Genomic DNA, 15,840 nt, shown 5'->3' with positions numbered 1-15,840 from the left:
ATTAAGGCTCTGATGTGATTCCTGTCTGTCATGGAGGTTACAGTGTGGTTCCTGTCTGTAATGGAGGTTCTGGTGCAATTCCTGATGGTAATGAAGGTTCTGGTGTGAGTTGAGTGTAATGAAGGTTCTGGTGTGACTGCTGTGTGTAATGATATTTCTGGTGTGATTCCTGTCTGCAATGAAGGTTCTGGTGTGATTCATGACAGTAATGAAGGTTTTGGTTTGACTTGTGTTTGTAATGATGGTTCCAGTGATCGTCCTATCTGTAATGAATGTTATGACGTAACTTCTGCCTGCAATGATGGTTCCAGTGTGGTTCCTGTGTGTAATGAAGATTCTGGTGCGATTCTTATGTGTAATGAAGGGATTAGTGTGATTTCTGACTGAAATGATGGTTCTGATGTGATTCCTGTCTGTAATCATGGTTACAGTGTGGTTCCTGTCTGTAGTAAAGTTTCTGGTGTGATTCCTGTCTGTGATGAAGGTTCCAGTCTGGTTCCTGTCTGTAATGAAGGTTTTGGTATGATTGCTATGTGCAATGAAGGGATTAGTGACTGTAAGGATGGTTCTGATGTGATTCCTGTCTGTAATGAAGTGTCTGATGTCATTCCTATCTGCAATGAAGATTCAAATGTGATCGCTGTCTGAAATGATGGTTTGGATGTGATTCTTGTCTGTAATGAAGGTTCTGATAGAATTTCTGTCTATAATGAAGATTGAGGTGTGATTCCTGTTTCTAGTGATTGTTCTGTTGTGATTCCTGTCTATCACAATGTTCCAAAGTGATTCTTGTCTGCAATGGAGATTCCAGTGTGATTCCTGTCTGTAATGAAGGTTCTGGTGGGATTTCTGTCTGTAATGAAAGTTCAGGTGTGACTCTAAACTGTAATGAATGTTCTGATGTGATTCCTGTCTGCAATGGAGATTCCAGTGTGGTTCCTGTCTGTAATGAATGTTCTGATGTGATTCCTGTCTGCAACAAATGTTATGGTGTGATTTCTGTCCATAATGAAGGTTCCCATGAGAGTCCTCTTTGTAATGAAGACTGAGATATGATTCCTGTCTGTAATGAAGATTCTGGTATGATTCCTCTTTGTAATGGAGGTTCCAGAGTAATTCCTGTGTGAAATGAAAGTTTCAATGTGATTCCTGACTGTAATACAGGTTCTGGTGTGATTCTTGTCTCTAATGAAGGTTCGGTGTGCTTCCTGTCTGTAATGAAGGGTCTGTTGTGATTCCTGTCTGTAATGAATGTTCTGGTGTGCGTGCTGTCTGTAATGACAGTCCAGTGTGACTCCTGTCTGTAATGGAGGTTCCAGTGTGATTTGCGTCTCTCATGAATATTCTGGTGTGATTCCTGTCTTTAATGAAGGTTCTTGTGTTACTTGTGTCTGTAATGAAAGTTCCAGGATGACTTCTGTCTGTAATGAAGGCTCTGGTGTGATTCTGTCTGTAATGAAGGTTCTGATGCAATTCCTGTCTGTAATGAAAGTTCTAGTGAGGTTCCTGTTGGTATTGAAGGTTCTGGTGTGATTTCTGTCTGTAATGAATTTTCCGATGTGCATCCTGTCTGTATTGAAGGTTCTGTTGTGAGTCCTATCTGTAATGAAGGTTCTGGAGAGTTTACTGTCTGTAATGGACATTCCGGTGTGATTCCTGCTTTTAAGGAACATTCCACTGTTATTCCTGTCTGCAATCAATGTTTTGATGCGATTCCTGTCTGCAATGAATGCTCTGATGAATTTCCAGGCTGTAATGAATATTCCAGTGTAATTCCTGTCTGCAATGAAGGTTCTAATGTGATTCCTGTCTCTAATGATGTTTCTAGTCTGATTCCTGTCTGTAATGATGTTTCCGATGTGATTCCTGCCTGTCAATAAATGTTCTGGTGTGATTCCTATGTATAATGTAGGTTCCAATGTGTCCTGTCTGTGATGTAGATTGCGGTGTGTTTTCTGTCTGTAATGATGTTTGTGGTGTGATTCCTGTCTGCAATGAATGTTTTGGTGTGATTCCTGTCTGTAATGAAGGTTCCAGTATGGTTCCTATCTGTAATACAGATTCTGGTGTGATTCCTGTTTGTAATGAAGATTGTGGTGTGATTCTTTTGTGTAATGGTGGTTCCAGTGTGATTCCAGTCTGTAATGAAGACTGAGATGTAATTCCTGTCTGCAATAATGGTTCCATTGCGATTTCTGTCTGTAATGAAGGTTCCAATTTGATTTTTCACTAATAATATTTCTGCTGTGATTCCTGTCTGTAATGGAGGTTCCAGTGAGGTTGCTGTCTGTAATGAAGGTCTGGTCTGATTCCTGTCTGCAATGAAGGTGAAGAAATGATTCCTTTGTGTAATGAACATTCCAGTGTGATTACTGTCTGTAAAGAATGTTCTGGTGTAATTCTGTCTGCAATGATGGTTCTGGTGTGATTCCTGTCTGCCATGAAGGTTCTGTTGCAATTGCTGTCCACAATGAATGTTCTGGTCTGATTCCTGTTTGTAATGAAATATCTAGAGTGATTCCTGTCAGTAATGAAGGTTCTGATGTGATTCCTGTCGGTAACGAAGGTTCCAGTGTGATTTGCATCTCTCATGAATATTCTGGTGTGATTCCTGTCTGTAATGAAAGTTCCAGGATGGTTTCTGTCGGTAATGAAGGTTCTGGTGTGATTTCTGTCTGTAATGAAGCTTCTGATGTAATTCCAGTCTATAATGAAAGTTCTGGTATGACCCCTGTCTATAATGAAGGGTCTGGTGTGATTTTGGTGTGTAATGAGATTTCTGGTGTGCGTTCCTGTCTGTATTGAAGGTTCTGGTGTGATTCTGTTGGTAATCAAGGTTCCAATGTGTCCTGTCTGTGATGAAGATTGCGGTGCGATTTCTGTTTGTAATGATGTTTGTAGTGTAAGTCCTGTTTGTAATGAATGTTTTGGTGTGATTCCTGTCTGCAATAATGATTCTGTTCTGATTCCTGTCTGTAATGAATGTTCCATTGTGATTCCTATCTGTAATGATGGTTCCCATGTGATTCCTGTCTATTATGATGGTTCCGGTGGAACTGCAGCCTGGAATGAATGTTTTGGTATGATTCATGTGTGTAAGTAAGGTTCTGCTGTGATTCCTGTCTATAGTGAAGTTTCCAATGTGATCCTTGTCTGTAATGAATGTTCTGTTGTGATTCCTGACTTTAATGATGGTTCTCATGTAATTCTTGTCTGTAATGAAGGATTTGGTGTGATTCTTGTTCTGGTGTGATTCCTGTCTGTAATGAAGGTTCTGATGTGATTCCTGTCTGTAATGAAGGTTCCGGTGTTATTCCGGTCCATAAAAATGTTTCAAATTTAATTCATATCTGTAATAAAGGTTCTGGTATGATTCCTGCATGTAATGAAGGTTCAGATGTGATTCCTGTCTGTAATCAAGTTTCTGGTGTGTTTCCTGTCTCCAGTGATAGTTCCAATGTGATTACTGTCTGCAAATGGAGATTTCAATGTGGTTCCTGTCTGTAATGAAGGTTCTGGTGTATTTCCTGTCTGTAATGAAACCTGTCATGTGATTCCTGTCTGTAATGAATGTTCTAGGTGATCCCTGTCTGCAATGAAGTTTCTGGGGTGATTTCTGTCTGTAATGAAGATTGTGGATTGAATTCTATCTGTAATGACATTTCTGGTGTGATTCCTGTCTGCCATGAAGGTTCTGTTGCAATTGCTGTCCACAATGAATGTTCTGGTCTGATTCCTGTTTGTAATGAAATATCCAGAGTGATTCCTGTCAGTAATCAAGGTTCTGATGTGATTCCAGTCTGTAATGAAGATTTTGATGTGATTCCTGTCGGTAATGAAGGTTCCAGTGTGATTTGCGTCTCTCATGAATATTCTGGTGTAATTCCTGTATGTAATGAAGGTTCTGGTGTGATTCTGTTTGTAATGAAGGTTCTGATGCAATTCCTGTTTGTAATGAAAGTTCTGGTGAGATTCCTGTCTGTATTGAAGGTTCCGGAGAGTTTGCTGTCTGTAATGGACGTTCTGGTGTGATTCCTGCATGTAAGGAATGTCCCACTGTTATTCCTGTCTGTAATCAATGTTTTGATGTGATTTCTGTCTGCGATGAATGCTCTGATGAATTTCCAGGCTGTAATGAATGTTCCAGTGTGATTTCTGTCTGTAGTGAAGGTTCTAATGTGATTCCTGTCTCTAATGATGATTCTAGTCTGATTCCTGTCTGTAATGATGCTTCCGATATGATTCCTGTCTCTAATGAAGTTTCTAGTGCGATTCCTGCCTGTAACAAAGGTTCCAGTGTGATTCCTGTGTGCAGTGAAGGTTCTGATGTGATTCTTATCTGTAATGATGTTTCTGGAGCGATTCCTGTCTGTAATGAATGTTACAGTGTGATTTCTGTTTATAATGAAAAGTCTGATGTCATTCCTGTCTGTAATGATGATTGAAATGTGATTTCTGTTTGTATTGATGGCTCGGGTGTGATTCCTGTTTGTAATGAAGGATCCAGTGTGACTCCTCTCGGAAATTATGGTTCCGGTGTGATTTCTGTCTGTAATGCAGATTCTGATGTGACTCCTCTCTGGAATGACTGTTCCAATGTGATTTCTGGCCATAATGAAGGTTTCCATGTGATTCCTGTCTGTAATGAAGGCTCAGGTATGATTCATGTCTGTAAAGAATTTTCCAGCGTGTTTCCTGTCTGCAAGGAAGATTCCAGTGTGATTTCCGTGTGTAATGATGGCCTTGGTGTGATTCCTGTCTGTCATGACGGTTCCTGTATGTTTCCTGTGTGCAATGAAGGTTCTAATGTGACTCCTGGCTGTAATGAACGTTCAGGTTACATTCCTGTCTGTAATGAATGTTCTGGTGTGATTCTTGTCTGTAATAAAGATTGAGGTGCAATTCTTGTCTGTAATGATGGTTCTGGTGTGATTCCTGCCTGTAACGATGGTTCTGGTGTGATTCCCGTCTGTAATGATGGTTCTGGTGAGATTCTTGTCTGTAATGATGGTTCTGGTGTGATTCCCGTCTGTAATGATGGTTCTGGTGAGATTCCTGTCTGTAATGATGGTTCTGTTGTGATTCCCGTCTGTAATGATGGTTCTGGTGAGATTCCATTCTGTAATGATGGTTCTGTTGTGATTCCTGTCTGTAATGATGGTTCTGGTGTGATTCCTGTCTGTAATGATGGTTCTGGTGTGATTTCTGGAGACAATGGCTGTTCTGTCATTCGGTTGAGCCTTGCTAAGACAGTTGCTACATTCTTCTGGAACTATTTCTGCTAGTTAAGAATCCTGTAGTTCTACCTATTTCCCAACTCTCAGCCATGTCTTCTGTTCTCACTCCGGGAAGCTTCAAGCTTTCTTCTGGCACTGTGTTGGGCTTTTATTTTCCAGCATTACCTTTTCTCTTATCCATACAGTGACACCCGCTCAGAATTGCAGGTGCGGTCATTTCGGCCGGAACCACTGCACAGTTTAACGAATATTCACCTTGGTGCAAAATGGCTTTACCTTTAACTCTCTCAAACCTGAACCTCAGGGTCTGCCTCGATCCCCAGGCCAGCAACTTGTGATGGAGCCTGAACCTCTCTCACGGGAGGTGCAGGTGTCTCCTGTTCGGCACCTTCCCTCTCGGGTCTGAAATACTTTCCCATTCTCTGCAGATTTTTTGTTTTGTCGCCAGCGATAAATGTTATCTGCTTCTCTCTCTCTCTCTGTCCTCCTCTGGGTCACCAGGTAATTTTTATTTCCTGGTTGTGCCCCTGTAGGCCTGATGTCTAATTTCTCTCAACCATCGCCTTTTGCGAACTCGTCCTGATCACAATCAGTCACTCACTGAGTTGTGACACTTAGAGACCCACTGCTGCCACCTTGCTGTGTGTGTGGGTTCCTGCAAGCCCACAGTGCTTTAACATGAATGAGGATGGACAACCTTTCCAGTTCAGAGAGTAAATAAGATGAAATTCAGTGCATTATTACAACTATTTACAGATTACAGTCTTAGACATACACAGCACAGAAACAGACCCTTCATTCCAACTCAACCATGCTGACCAGATAGCTTTTGCCCGAAACGTCGATTTCAAAGCTCCTCGGATGCTGCCTGAACTGCTGTGCTCTTCCAGCACCACTAACCCAGAATCTGGTTTCCAGCATCTGCAGTCATTGTTTTGACCAGATGGCCTAACCTAATCTAGTCCTATTTGGCCCATATCCCTCTAAACCCTTCCTCGTGATATACCCATTCAGATGCCTTTTAACTATCTTAATGTACCAGCCTCCACCTCCATCCTCTGGCAGCTCATTCCATACACGCACCACCCTCTGTGTGAAAAAGTTGCTTCTTAGGTCTCTTTTATATCTTTCCCCTCTCACCTAAACCTATGCCCTTTAGTTCTGGACTCCCCCACTCCAGGGAAAAGACCTTGCCTATTTACCCTATCCATGCCCCTCATAATTTTGTAAACCTCTATAAGGTCACCCCTCAGCCTCCGACACTCCAGGGAAAACAGCCCCATTACTACAGAGGCATCACTGCCAAACTATAAATAAGTTTTGAAGTGAATACCTTTTGTTTTATTTACTCATGGGATGTGGGTGTAATTGGTTGGCTGTCCTTCATTGGCCATCCCTAACTGCTCCTCAGAAAATGGTGATAATTAAAGAAAGGGGTCTGTACTGAAATTAAGTGTGGGAAAAAAAATACCTTGGCCAGTAATTGAAGTTAGTTCTTGGAGGAGAAAATGAGAAGGTATGAAACGTTTTGATGTGATTCCAGTCTGTAATGCAGGTTCTGATGTGATTCCTCACTGGAATGAAGGTTTCAGTGTGAGTCCTGGCCATAACGAAGGTTTTCATGTGATTCCTGTCTGTTATGCTGGTTCTGGTATGATTCATGTCTGCTAAGAATTTTCCAGTGTGTTTCCTGTCAGCAAGGAAGTTTCCGGTGTGATTCCAGCCTGTAATGAAGGTTCCAGTGTGATTCCTGTCTGTAATGAAGGTTCTGGTGTGATTCCTGTCTGTAATGAAGGTTCTGGCGCGATTCCTGCCTGTAATCATGGTTCAGGCGTGATTCCTGCCTGTAATCATGGTTCTGGCGTGATTCCTGCCTGTAATCATGGTTCTGGCGTGATTCCTGCCTGTAACATGGTTCCAGTGTGATTCCTGCCTGTAATCATGGTTCTGGCGTGATTCCTGCCTGTAACATGGTTCCAGTGTGATTCCTGCCTGTAATCGTGGTTCTGGTGAGATTCCTGCCTGTAATGAAGGTTCCAGTGTGATTCCTATCTGTAATGAAGGTTCCGGTGTGATTCTTGCCTGTAATCGTGGTTCTGGTGTGACTCGTGTCTGTAATGACGGTTCCTGGCACACAGGCAGTTGTTACTTGGATCTTTGCAGACACAGTGTCTTCAGGAGACATTGGGAATTCAGAAGCTTTTCAGGATAACAACAGGAACCCTGGACACTAATCCATCCAAAAGAGGTTTCACTGAAAGATGGCGATTGAGTTGGAGAGCTTGGTTGTAGCCCAAATGGAATCCAAACATCATCAAAAACAAAACGTGATTCCTAACAGCCACAACTCCAGGGAGGTGATTTCCAGCAAACCAGTCCAAGCAACGAGCTTAAACAATGTGACTTCCAAGACGTGTCTTTGAAAGAATGGCCCAGTGTCCTCTGAGTGACCACTTTCAAAATAAACAGTCCAGGAATCTCCTCGGTGTTGGGAATTGTCCACAATCCCTTTAAACATGAATTCTAAAAAAAAGAAATGGCTTCAGTGATGACAATAATTTTAAAATATTTTCTATTAGAAAATATTGTAAAATTATTGACTATTCAGAGATGTCAGTCCACATCTCTGGAGTAGGTTGGACTTGAACTTGGACTGGATTAGTGGTGCTGGAAGAGCACAGCAGTTCAGGCAGCGTCCAAGGAGCTTCGAAATCGACATTTTGGGCAAAAGCCCTTCATCAGGAATAAAGGCAGTGAGCCTGAAGCGTGGAGAGATAAGCTAGAGGAGGGTGGGGGTGGGGAGAAAGTAGCACAGAGTACAATGGGTGAGTGGGGGAGGGGATGAAGGTGATAGGTCAGGGAGGAGAGGGTGGAGTGGATAGGTGGAAAAGGAGATAGGCAGGTAGGACAAGTCCGGACAAGTCATGGGGACAGTTACTGAGCTGGAAGTTTAGAACTAGGATGAGGTGGGGGAAGGGGAAATGAGGAAACTGTTGAAGTCCACATTGATGCCCTGGGGTTGAAGTGTTCCGAGGCGGAAGATGAGGCGTTCTTCCTCCAGGCGTCTGGTGGTGAGGGAGCGGCGGTGAAGGAGGCCCAGGACCTCCATGTCCTCGGCAGAGTGGGAGGGGTGTCGAAATGTTGGGCCACAGGGCGGTTTGGTTGATTGGTGCGGGTGTCCCGGAGATGTTCCCTAAAGCGCTCTGCTAGGAGGCGCCCAGTCTCCCCAATGTAGAGGAGACCGCATCGGGAGCAACGGATGCAATAAATGATATTAGTGGATGTGCAAGTAAAACTTTGATGGATGTGGAAGGCTTCTTTAGGGCCTTGGATAGAGGTGAGGGAGGAGGTGTGGGCACAGGTTTTACAGTTCCTGCGGTGGCAGGAGAAAGTGCCAGGATGGGAGGGTGGGTTGTAGGGGGGTGTGGACCTGACCAGGTAGTCACGGAGGGATTGGTCTTTGCGGAAGGCGGAAAGGGGTGGGGAGGGAAATATATCCCTGGTGGTGGGGTCTTTTTGGAGGTGGCAGAAATGTCGGTGGATGATTTGGTTGATGCGAAGGTTTGTAGGGTGGAAGGTGAGCACCAGGGGCGTTCTGTCCTTGTTACGGTTGGAGGGGTGGGGTCTGAGGGCAGAGGTGCGGGATGTGGACGAGATGCGTTGGAGGGCATCTTTAACCACGTGGGAAGGGAAATTGCAGTCTCTAAAGAAGGAGGCCATCTGGTGTGTTCTGTGGTGGAACTGGTCCTACTGGGAGCAGATACAGAGGAGGTGGAGGAATTGGGAATATGGGATGGCACTTTAGCAAGAGGTAGGATGGGAAGAGGTGTAATCCAGGTAGCTGTGGGAGTCGGTGGGTTTGTAAAAAATGTCAGTGTCAAGTCAGTCGTCATTAATGGAGATGGAGAGGTCCAGGAAGGGGAGGGAGGTGTCAGAGATGGTCCAGGTAAATTTAAGGTCAGGGTGGAATGTGTTGGTGAAGTTGATGAATTGCTCAACCTCCTCGCGGGAGCACGAGGTGGCGCCAATGCAGTCATCAATGTAGCGGAGGAAGAGGTGGGGAGTGGTGCCGGTGTAATTACAGAAGATCAACTGCTCTACGTAGCCAACAAAGAGACAGGCATAGCTGGGGCCCATACGTGTGCCCATGGCTACCCCTTTGGTCTGGAGGAAGTGGGAGGATTCAAAGGAGAAATTGTTAAGGGTGAGGACCAGTTTGGCCAAACGAATGAGAGATGAACTTGGACCACTTTCTTCAGAGATAAGGACTTGACCACTGCATCACAAGAGCCATTTCTGTGGCTAACAGTCCTTTAGTTCCCCATTTTCTCTTACTCCCCCCTTTCTTTAAGTGAGATTATATTTGCAACTGTCCAATCTATAAAGAGTACTCCAGGGATATAGAATTGTGAAAGATGATTATTAGTGTATCCAGTCTCTAGGGCCCTGTCTTTCAACACTCTGGGATATTGATCATTGGGTTGCAAGGATCTATCAACTTTCAGTGCTATTCATTTCCCCAATACTACTTTTTTATGAATAGCAATTGCATGAAGTTCCTTGTTCCTCACTAGTCCATTCATCTCCTTAGTTCTGAGAGGTTTTTTTTGTACCTTTGTCCAACATGCACAGTAATTATTTAGCTTTTCTGCCATTTCCCTGCTTCCTATTAACAATCCTCCTGTCCAGGATAGTGAAGAAGGCGTTTGGTATGCTTTCCTTTATTGGTCAGAGCATTGAGTACAGGAGTTGGGAGGTCATGTTGCGGCTGTACAGGACATTGGTTAGGCCACTGTTGGAATATTGCGTGCAATTCTGGTCTCCTTCCTATCGGAAAGATGTTGTGAAACTTGAAAGGGTTCACAAAAGATTTACAAGGATGTTGCCAGGGTTGGAGGATCTGAGCTACAGGGAGAGGCTGAACAGGCTGGGGCTGTTTTCCCTGGAGCGTTGGAGGCTGAGGGGTGACCTTATAGAGGTTTATAAAATCATGAGGGGCATGGATAGGGTAAATAGACAAGATTTTTTCCCTGGGGTGGGGAGTCCAAAACTAGAGGGCATATTAGGGCGTGAGGGGTAAAATCTAAAAGGGACCTAAAGGCATCTGGGTGGGTATATGAATAGGAAAGGATGAGAGGGATATGGGCCAAGTGCTGGCAAATGTGACTAGATTAATTTAGGATATCTGGTTGGCATGGACGGGTTGGACCGCGGGGTCTGTTTCCATGCTGTACATCTCAATGACTTGGTCTGTCTTTGCTCATCTTACGCTTAATACTTTACCTTCAGAAGCTCTTACAGTCCATTTTTATGTTTGCTGATGGAATGCCTCCAGTGTTCTTTTGTGTCGCTGTTGCACAGTGATGAAGATAACTGCTCTGCTCTAACATGACCACTTGCATTGTCTTGAGGAGGTCTACACTGCCAAACCCTTGCTGCGGTCATCTATAGGGGGCTGTGTTGGATCACGTTGTCAACGGTGGCATTTCAAGAAGGGTAAGAAGAGCTCAAAATATCACCGAGGCAGTGGGATATAGCAGCAGGAGGTCAGTTAAGTCCTTTTAAACGATCAAAGGATTTGGTCAGTGACCTAAGTGCCATTTAGCCTTTTGAATGTAATGACCTTTTGGCATTACTGAAAAAAACTACACATTTCAAACATAAAACATAAAATAGTACAGCACAGTACAGGCCCTTTGACCCTTAAAGTTGTGCCAAACTTTTATCGTATTCTAAGATCAAACTAACCTACATCTCCTTCATTGTACTGACTTCCATGTGCCTATCCAAGAGTCAATTAAATGTCCCTAATGTATCTGACTCTACTACCACTGCTGCATTAGAGTGGTGCTGGAAAAGCACAGCAGGTCAGGCAGCACCCGAGGAGCAGGAAAATCGATGTTTCAGGCAAAAGCCCCTGATCAGGAATGGAGGCAGTGCATTCTGACCACTCCTTGTGTAAAGAATCTACTTCTGACATCTCCCCTAAACCTTCCTCCAATCACATAAAATTCTCGTGAGAGCCAGTTCCACCCTGGGGGGGGGGGGGGGGGGGGGGGAAGGTCTCTGGCTATCCACTCCATCTGTGCCTCTCACCATCTTGTCCACCTCTATCGAGTCACCTCTCGTCCTTCTTCGCTCCAATGAGAAAAGCCCGAGCTCCCTCAACCTTTCTTCATATGACGTGCCCTCCAGCCCAGGCAGCAGCTCATCTGTCACTCAACAGATGACACTTGCCATTAAGGAGGCCATTATTTCTCATGGTATTGCCCAGACCAATTGGGAGTCAACCTGTCTGGTTTAAAATTGACATAATGCCTGACAGTTAACTGTCAGTCATCACCAATGGGTGGCATCTCCATGGCAATGCCTTGGCAAATCAGGCCCCATTGGCCAACCATTCAGCACTCCTCCAAATGAGGAGCCTGACTTGTACGGAGAGTTTGAGAAGTTTCAAGAGAACGAGGAAAGATTTGATTGAGGTGTACAAGACATTAAAGGGGATGGACAAAGAGGATGTGGAAAGGATGAAGGAGCAATTGAAAATGAGAGGTCAAAGTGTGAGGATAAGGAATGGTCGATGTAAAATAAAGATGAAAAGAAATTACTTCCCTCAGAGGATCATGAATCTTTGAAATTCACAATCCCAGACTGTGGGGGATTCTGGAACACTGAGTAAATTTAAGGAGGTGACAGACTTAATGACTCGTGGGTATAAGAATTATGGACCGTGGTAGGAAAGTAGAGTTGAATCATCGAATCCCGACAGAGTGGAAACAGGCCATTTTGGCCCAACAAGTCCACACCGACCCTCCGAAGAATATCCGGTCCCAGGCCCATTCCCCAACCCAGTTACTTTACATTTCCCCGACCTAACCTACACATTCCTGAACGCCGTGGGCAGTTTCCCATGGCCAATTCACCCTGACCTGCACATCTTTGGACTGTGGGAGGAAACTGGAGCACTCGGAGGAAACCCACGCAGACACGGGGAGAATGTGCACCCACCACAGTCACCCGAGGTGGAGATGATTGTATTAAGTGATGGAGCAGTTTCGAGGGGCTGAACGGCCTCTCACTTCTTACTCTCATGCAGAATAAAAGCGAACTGCCCTGTGAATTGGTATTCTTGGAAATTTGGAGACAGTGAGGACTGCAGATGCTGGAGATCAGAGTTGAAAAGTGTGGTGCTGGAAAAGCACAGCAGGTCAGGCAGCATCTGAAGAGCAGGAGAGTCGACATTTTAGGCTGGAGCCCTTCATCAGGAATGACATTACATTGCCTGAAACATCGATCCTCCTGCCCCTCGGATGCTGCCTGACCTGCTGTGCTTTCCCAGCACCACACTCCCAACTCTTGGAAAAGACCCTCATGAGTGCAAGATGAGGAACTTCAACAAAACGGGTCTTTTCCTGAGCAATACTCAAAGTGACATTTTCTCAAGTCACGGAACAAGAGATCTTAAATAAAAACAGAAATTGCTGGAAAAACTCAGCAGGCCCGGCAGCAGCTGTGGAGAGAAAGCAGACTTAACGTTTTGAATTAAATGACTTTTGGAACCTTGGCAGTTGTATGTGCCATTAATAATCTCTCAGGAGTAATTCAACACAATCCTCAAAGTCCCCATCGGTGGCTCAGGGGTTAGCACTACTGCCTCATGGGACCTGGGTTCGATTCCAGCCTTGGGCGACGGTCAGTGTGGTGGGTGCATGTTCTCCCCGGGTCCGCGTGGGGTTTCCTCCGGGTGCTCCGGTTTCCTCCCACAGTCCAAAGATGAACGGTCTAGGTGGACTGGCCGTGCCAAATTGTCCTGTGGTGTACAGGTTAGAAGGGTTAGCCATGCGGAGCCATGGAGATGGGGTGTGGGAGTGGATGGGGCTCTCTTTGGTGCAAACTCAATGGGCCCAATGGCCTCCTTCTGCACTGAAGGGATTCAGTGATCTTCAGCTGCTTCATCAATGACCTTCCCTCCATCAAAAGTGGGGACGTTGGTCAATAGCTGCATGACGATCAGCACCATTTGCAATACCTCAGAACGTGGAAGCAGGCCATGCCTGAATGCAACTAGATCTGGACAGTACCTAGATTTGGGCTGATGCTCAACAAGTGACATCAGCAACGGCCACACAAACACCAGGCAATGATCACTACCAACAAGGTAAAAATCTAACCACTGCCCCATGGCATTCAATGGTGTTACCATCACTGTACCCCACTCTGCCCATCCTGGGGTTACCATTGGCCAGAAACTCAACTGGCCCCGCCATACAAATGGCTACAAGACGAGGTCAGAGGCGAGGATTACTGCAGTGAGGAACTCACCTGCTGATTTCCAACTCCCACTTACCAATTCCCTTCAAATATGTTCTTTATCAACCCTCTTGGGATTGTTGTTTGATTTCACAGACAGCGAGTGAGGGTTCAAGGGATGATGACACGAAGCATACCAACTAACTGTGTGGAAACAGGCCCTTCAGCCCAACAAGACCACACTGACCCTTGGAAGAGTTACCCACCCAGACCCATTCCCCGATATTTACCCCTGACTAATACACCTCACCTACACATCCCTGAACACGGCGGGCTATTGATCACGGCCAATTCACCCTGACCTGCACATCTTTGGATTGTGGGAGGAAACCGGAGCACCCGGAGGAAACCCACGCAGACACGGGGAGAACGCGCAAACTCCACACAGTCAGTCGCCCAAGGCTGGAATCGAACCTGGGTCCCTTGTGCTGTGAGGCAGCAGTGCTAACCACTGAGCCCAATGAACCTCAATCGTTCAGGGAACCCACAGCAGGTCAGGAAAGAGCAGGCCATCCTGTGCCACTCTGTCCACCCTCCATCACTCAGACTGAAAGACTTGACAAATAACAAGGTCACCCTTTGCTGCAATGACTTCCTCCACAAACAGGTCCAGCTGTGGAGTACGGAGCTCTGAGTGAGGGAGTACGGAGCTCTGAGTGAGGGAGTACGGAGCTCTGAGTGAGGGAGTGTGGAGTCCTGAGTGAGGGAGTGTGAAGCTCTGAGTGAGGGAGTACGGAGTCCTGAGTGAGGGAGTGTGGAGCTCTGAGTGAGGGAGTGTGGAGCTCTGAGTGAGGGGGTACGGAGCTCTGAGTGAGGGGGTGTGGAGCTCTGAGTGAGGGAGTACGGAGTCCTGAGTGAGGGAGTGTGGAGCTCTGAGTGAGGGAGTGTGGAGCTCTGAGTGAGGGGGTACGGAGCTCTGAGTGAGGGGGTACGGAGTTCTGAGTGAGGGAGTGTGGAGCTCTGAATGAGGGAGTGTGGAGTCCTGAGTGAGGGAGTGTGGAGCTCTGAGTGAGGGAGTACGGAGCTCTGAGTGAGGGAGTGTGGAGTCCTGAGTGAGGGAGTGTGGAGTCCTGAGTGAGGGAACGCGGAGTCCTGAGTGAGGGAGTACGGAGCTCTGAGTGAGGGAGTGTGGAGTCCTGAGTGAGGGAGTGTGGAGTCCTGAGTGAGGGAACGCGGAGTCCTGAGTGAGGGAGTACGGAGCTCTGAGTGAGGGAGTGAGGAGTCCTGAGTGAGGGAGTGAGGAGTCCTGAGTGAGGGAGTACGGAGCTCTGAGTGAGGGAGTGTGGAGCTCTGAGTGAGGGAGTGTGGAGTCCTGAGTGAGGGAGTGAGGAGTCCTGAGTAAGGGAGTACGGAGCTCTGAGTGAGGGAGTGAGGAGTCCTGAGTGAGGGAGTGAGGAGTCCTGAGTGAGGGAGTGTGGAGTCCTGAGTGAGGGAGTGTGGAGTCCTGAGTGAGGGGGTACGGAGCTCTGAGTGAGGGGGTACGGAGCTCTGAGTGAGGGGGTACGGAGCTCTGAGTGAGGGAGTGTGGAGTCCTGAGTGAGGGAGTACGGAGCTCTGAGTGAGGGGGTACGGAGCTCTGAGTGAGGGAGTGTGGAGTCCTGAGTGAGGGAGTACGGAGCTCTGAGTGAGGGAGTGTGGAGCTCTGAGTGAGGGAGTGTGGAGCTCTGAGTGAGGGAGTGTGGAGCTCTGAGTGAGGGAGTGTGGAGTCCTGAGTGAGGGAGTGTGGAGCTCTGAGTGAGGGAGTGTGGAGTCCTGAGTGAGGGAGTACGGAGTCCTGAGTGAGGGAGTACGGAGCTCTGAGTGAGGGGGTACGGAGCTCTGAGTGAGGGAGTACGGAGTCCTGAGTGAGGGAGTACGGAGCTCTGAGTGAGGGAGTGCGGAGTCCTGAGTGAGGGAACGCGGAGTCCTGAGTGAGGGAGTACGGAGCTCTGAGTGAGGGAGTGTGGAGTCCTGAGTGAGGGAGTGTGGAGTCCTGAGTGAGGGAACGCGGAGTCCTGAGTGAGGGAGTACGGAGCTCTGAGTGAGGGAGTGTGGAGCTCTGAGTGAGGGAGTGTGGAGTCCTGAGTGAGGGAGTGAGGAGTCCTGAGTGAGGGAGTACGGAGCTCTGAGTGAGGGAGTGAGGAGCTCTGAGTGAGGGAGTGAGGGAGTACGGAGCTCTGAGTGAGGGAGTGTGGAGTCCTGAGTGAGGGAGTGTGGAGTCCTGAGTGAGGGAGTACGGAGCTCTGAGTGAGGGGGTACGGAGCTCTGAGTGAGGGGGTACGGAGCTCTGAGTGAGGGAGTGTGGAGCTCTGAG

The sequence above is a fragment of the Chiloscyllium punctatum genome, chromosome 18 (assembly GCF_047496795.1).
Source record: "Chiloscyllium punctatum isolate Juve2018m chromosome 18, sChiPun1.3, whole genome shotgun sequence".
Classification (NCBI taxonomy): domain Eukaryota; kingdom Metazoa; phylum Chordata; class Chondrichthyes; order Orectolobiformes; family Hemiscylliidae; genus Chiloscyllium; species Chiloscyllium punctatum.
Note: the sequence above shows the minus strand (reverse complement) of the source record.